General features: G+C 41.5%; 1 long non-coding RNA gene across 1 annotated transcript in view; it reads left to right on the top strand.

Moving 5' to 3' along the window:
• Positions 1-3,137: 3,137 nt before the first annotated feature.
• The window catches only part of LOC144695934 (uncharacterized), a 56,077-nt gene continuing 53,080 nt past the window's right edge, over positions 3,138-6,134 (top strand). Inside the window, exon 1 of the long non-coding RNA XR_013580033.1 lies at positions 3,138-3,215. This is a non-coding gene — a long non-coding RNA (uncharacterized LOC144695934). The remainder of the gene's footprint in view (positions 3,216-6,134) is intronic.

The raw sequence follows: 6,134 nt of genomic DNA, 5'->3' as shown, positions 1-6,134 counted from the left end.
CTTCCTAAGGTAGGCAACTAAAACTGGACACAATATTCTGGCTACAGTTTAACCAATCAATTGTACAGGTTTAGCATTACTTCTGTGTTTCTGTGTATCAGGACTATGCTTCAAAAATCCTTCTTTTGGGACATCCTGAGGTTGTGAAAATGTTATATAAATGCAAGTTCATCCTTTCTTTCATTTACTGTATGCCCTTATTTATAAAATGTAGGATCCCACATGCTATTTTTTCATGTAGGTTTAGTAGCTTGTCCTTTCATGTTTAAAGATTTGAATGTGATAAAGAAACCGAACTGCACAAGACAGTTAAGTCAATGAAAAGTACCCTTATCCTTAGGGTACAAATGCTGAGAAAAGCATGAAAGAATGGCCGCCTATTTCACTTTCAAATTGGGTTTTAAGATTTTAGTGATCATACTACAGTTGCCTTTTGGTTTTAAAAGTAGATATACCATATGTGATGGTGTTACTTGCATGGAATATTTATCATATTTCATTGAGATGACATCACATCAGATTCTAATTACTAGAACTCTTTCATTTGAAAGAGTGATTGAAGAGATTGTTCAAAGCATAAACATGCTAAACCCACATCACACAACAATAGCCCAACAAGCACCCACACTGTCTCCAGCTGCACTGTACTCAAACCACAGAGAAGTACAGCTTACGACTAGATTCATTAGATCCATCTTTTATCACTTTTCCTCATTTTTTTCAGGATAATTTTTGCCGTATGTTATAAAGATTTTCACAAATCCCGAGATATTATTTATATTCCCCAAGGATGGAAAACTCACACTTGACCAGGTTAAGAGAGTCTTCCAGACACTGTCACCACCTTCTATATCAGTTGCTTGACTGGAGAAGAAAACCTAAATTTTATGATTGGTATTATTTTAACAAAGACATTAACCTTTTAACATAATGTGCTAATGCCAGAGTTAAAATATTTCTATTTGGAACGTCTAAGCTGAAGAGTTCAGATTTGAATAGGTCTGATATATGGCTAAATATAAAATGTGTAATTAATTAAACATCTTATAGTAGTGTTAGAGTCAATTTTCATTTTGACAGTGGGTGTGACATCCTCTCTGCCCACCAATGACGACAATGATTTCCAGAAGGCATTTGGCATTTGATAAAGTGCCACATCAAAGGTTATTGCAGAAACTAAAAGCTCATGGTACAGGAGTAACATATTAGCATGGTTAGAAGATTGGCTAGCTAACAGGAAGCAGAAAGTTGGCATAAATGGGTCTTTTTCTGGTTGGCAGGATGTGACGAGTGGTGTGCCACAGGGATCCATGCTGGGGCCTCAACGTTTTACAATTTATATAAATGACTTGGATGAAGGGACTGAAGGAATGGTGGCTAAATTTGCTGATAACACAAAGATAGGTAGGAAAGTAAGTTGTGAAGAGGATGTAAGGAGGCTACAAAGTGATATAGATAAGCTAAGTGAGTGGGCAAAGATCTGGCAAATGGAGTATAATGTGGGCAAATATGAAATCATTCATTTTGGCAGGAAGAATCAAAAATAAGCTGATTATCTAAATGGTGAGAGATTGCAGAGCTCTGAGATTCAGAGGGATCTGGGTGTCCTAGTGCATGAATCACAAAAGGTTAGTATGCAGGTACAGCAAGTAATTAGGAAAGCTAATAGAATGTTATAATTTATTGTGAGAGAAATTGATTACAAAAGTGGGGAGGTTATGCTTCAGTTGTACAGGGCATTGGTAAAACCACATCTTGAATATTGTGTGCAGTACTGATCTCCTTATTTAAAGAAAGATGTAAATACGTTAGAAGCAATTCAGAGAAGGTTTACTAGATCAATACCAGGAATGGGTGGGTTGTCTTATGAGGAAAGGCTGGACAGGTTAGGCTTGTATCCACTGGAATTTAGAAGAGTAAGAGGCAACTTAATTGAAACCTTTAAGATCCTGAGAGGCCTTGACAGGGTCAATGTGGAGAGGATGTTTCCTTTTGTCAGAGAATCTGTCTTTTAAAACAGAGATACGGAGAATTTTTTTGTCTCAGAGGATTGTGAGTCTTTGGAACTCTCTTCCTCAAAAGGCGATGGAAGTAGAGAATTTGAATATTTTTAAGGCAGAGCTAGATAGATTCTTGATTAACAAAGGGATGATGGTTATCAGGGGTAGGCAGGAATGTGGGGTTGAGGTTACTTTCAGATCAGCCTTGATCTTATTGAATGGCAAAGCAGGCTCGACAGGCTGATTGGCCTACTCCTTCTCCTAATTCATATCTGTGTATGTTTTACAGTAGGAGGCCTGATTGAGTTTGGCTCTCATTTAAATATGAATGTGAGCTGCCAATTGTGCTACTTATAGACAGCTTGCCATTTGGGATGGTGGGAAATCTGGTGGAGCTTCTGCTTCCTAAGGCCAGCTTGCACCTCTTAAACGGGAGTTGTAAATTTTATCAGAGCTGTTTGTGAGAAAGCTGTTTTGAAGCAATATGTACAATATCGATGGCCTGGGCATCCCAATTTTCTGATTGTGTGATGGAGGTGATTATTGGAGAAGTCAGAGCCAAGATGGAGATCTTGTTCCATTTAGACAGCATGCATGATGAGAGGTAGCAAAACAAGTCAATGCCAGCACAATCACTCCCAGGACCTGGTTGCCATATCCAAAAAAGTTTGATGACCTTATGAATGACTGTCAAAGTAAGACTTTTCTTCAAATCTCCCTTACATTGAATACAGCCCGGTAACACCACTCTTTCTCCCCATTCCTTCCCTCTCCTGCTGTACAAGTCTCTCCTCCATTCACAATGGAACACTTCCTGATACCTCCTCCTCCTTACACTCACACAACTGATACTACGACCCTCAAACTCACAACTAGCATAAAGAACATACTACTTTTATATTGTTTGGACTTGAATTGATTCTCACATGTTTGTTATATTCTCTGATATTTTACACTTTTTACATGTTCTTTCATCTAGCAAACTCTCCCACTTGTATACACTCCTTCTCAGCATGCCTATCATGTTAGGCTGTCTCACTCATCTTCACAGATTTCAGAAATAACATGCTAACCACTCTTCTTGCAGGGAAGCTTGTATCCAATAGAAGAGAGACTGAATGAACAGGAGGAAATGCACACAAGCTACAAGCTCTCACTCCAATGGAAAATACTACCATTGGCAGAGGGAAGACACGCAGCATTGGAGTTGGCAAGGTTAGAAGTCACACACAGCAGATGGCTGATCGCTTTGTCTTCCCCTGTCCATTTAACTCTGTAACTCATACACATACACACACAGACATTAACCCTGGCAGTCTGAGGCTGTGCTACATTGCCACTCATCTGCTCCTGCTATCTTTGCCAATTGGTCCTAACCATTGTTCCTCTGCCCTTTCTCTAGGTCAGTGTTATCCAATAGGATTTCAATGTTTGCCAAATGCATGGTGATCAGGTCACTGTCTTCATCACATGATACAAAATATCTGCAATACTGTGTCACTAGATTCCTCAAGAAAATTTCAAGGGCAATCAGACTGCTGTCCTTCTGAAGGTTAGCCCTGCTTTCATAGCGCTTCACAGAGCGGTCCTGTGGAATTAAATGTATAATCATTTAGAGACGCCTAGAGAGAACAGGAACAGAGTAGGTAAGAACTGGAGAACTATTTTTCTTGTTTTACTGAGCAAGTGGCCCTTCAGCTTCTAGGTAACTAGAAACCCAAAAACTGAACTATATTCTGATAAACATTGTTGCAGTCTGACAACATGTAACTCCTGTCTAACAGCAACCTGGTTGATTCTTCCTTGCTCAATTAGAATGGATGACAAATAGCAGTCTAGCAAGTGCCACCCATACTCATACCCATTGCTGCAACTTTAACTCAAGTCAATAATGTGTGGCTTAAAAATTAACAGCATCAATTCACCACATGTGGCAAGTGGCAAGTTTTTTGAACAACACTGTTTTAGGTCCTGCCGATGGTTCAGACTCTGTGCTTCCACGGATGGAGGGAGGAACACCCTTCCTAAGTTTCACCATTACTTGCTCATATTTTCATCCATCAACACACATATTGATGCACTGGGCAGTAAAGCTAGTGAATTAGAGCGGTCCTACAAGAGTGGTTCACCAGACACAAGTGAGCAAGTGCTAGTAGAGAAGCCAACCCAGGAAATGTCTTGCCGATTGGAAGTTTGGGTTATATTGCTTCTGAGGAGGACAAAAGATGCATATTTTAGGGCCAGCCTTCAAAAGAAAAATAGTTTTCTGCACACCAGCAATTGCTCAATGCTTTGGACAGTCTGCAGGGAACTACCACCATATGTGGTGGAGTCTGCTGCCAACTTGTGTGGGGTTGTGGTGCATGACATCAACAGTCTGCAGTCAACCATGTAGCATGCAGTCACCTCAATAGACATTGCTGCTGGACTGACCTTGCCAGAGACTGTTGTGCCAGTAGGGATGTTCATCCTGGTGTCTTCAGGCTTGGGAAACCAAGTGGTACAGGCTTCAGTCATTTCATGAATGCCCTACAATCTGTTTTCCTGATCATCATTAGTCGTGCTTAGCTGCAGCCACTTAGCTGAGGCATTTGGGCAATGGGAGTGGAACATGTTGCCCTCAGGATAATAGCACATCTTCCCCCTCAGTTTCTGTCAACCAATGCTTGCTCTGGTGCCAGAAAGTCAGATGATCCAAGCTGACCTGGTAGCTGTGGAGATGTAGTCTTGGGCCTCAATTCATGAATATCTCAAGACCCCTTATCTGAGCCACCACAGCCTTCCATGTCCCATGCTAAAGCTGCTGGAGGTACTTCTGTAGAAATAGTGGAACAGGTAAGGGATCAGATTGGGTACACAAATGTTGATAATTAGTTTGTACACACTTATTTAAACTAATAAAATAATAAACTATTTTGCTTGCATAGGGTTCCTACAGTAGCTGGTGACCTTGCACATCATATACAAATCAATGTTGGCCTTTGCTCAGAAGTGATTTGTTCGAGGGTAGAAGGACCAAGACAGGGGTTGGACAAGACTGTTAATGCAGGGACAGTTGAAGGGCTTGTCCAGCTAAAGAGCTGCTGCTGAAAAGCTCTGCCTGTTTGTTGGCGTTGGTGCCTACCTGCTTCTTCACATTTCCAATGCCATGTGTATATCCTTCAAAGTATGATCCAATGATGACTCCATGTGTTGTATCTGTTCTAGAGCAGTAACCTGCCAATTTAGAGAGCCTTATATGCCATATTGAAAGAAGTCACCAGATCTGTCCAGACAGGGGAGTCATTGTTTGAGTACTCCGATGGCTTGCTCAATGAAAGCTCTAGTTAGCTAGTTGTAAAGTAGTTTGATGGGAAGTAAGTTTCCTGGAGGAGTCATAAACCAACTATGCAGGCAGCCGGAATCTTGCTTGCTGTGCAGGGACAAAGAGTGGGTTGGGGAGATGGAAGGCTAGCGTAAGACGAAAGTGAGCGCAGACCTGCAAGGTACACAGCAGTTGTACACAGGGTTGGCAATTCCAGTTGAACGCATTCTGAAAGGTTTCAGACATGATTCCTTTGAAGCTATATTCATCGACTCCATCAAAGTACGCGCCATAATTAGAATTTAATTTAATTCCATTTCCCAGAGATTTTATCGTACTTGTTATTCTATATACTGCATTGTGATGTACATACTAAAGCTGTACTGACGTTACTACTTAAAGTACACATTAAATAGTCAAGCAGTTCCACATATAATAACCTTATGAAAATAACTCACTGGATCACCAGCTTCTTCGTGCAGAATTTTCTGGCTGACATGCGGGTGGCAGAGCCCACACGTCAGCGCTTAAAATGTCGTGCGCTGACATCGCGCGAGCGTCCCGACATCAGTGCGCGGCATCGCGATATTTAGGTCGGCGGGTGCGCACAGCATCGGGACATGCGCCCACTATTAATTAAAGGCCTTGTTAAGGCCCTTAACTTGCCAATTGACAAGGATTTTGAGGGGCCCGTGTGAACTTCGGCTCGGCGCATGGGCCCAACGGGCAGGCAGGTAGGTGATTTTTTATCAAAACTCGTGCACTGGTGGGATATGTGGGCTCAGAGGGGTTGTTCATGTTTTTTCTGAAGTATTTAATGCAGAAAGTGT

This window comes from Cetorhinus maximus, chromosome 21 (assembly GCF_964194155.1).
Source record: "Cetorhinus maximus chromosome 21, sCetMax3.hap1.1, whole genome shotgun sequence".
Lineage (NCBI taxonomy): Eukaryota > Metazoa > Chordata > Chondrichthyes > Lamniformes > Cetorhinidae > Cetorhinus > Cetorhinus maximus.
This window is presented reverse-complemented; position numbering and strand designations above follow the sequence as displayed.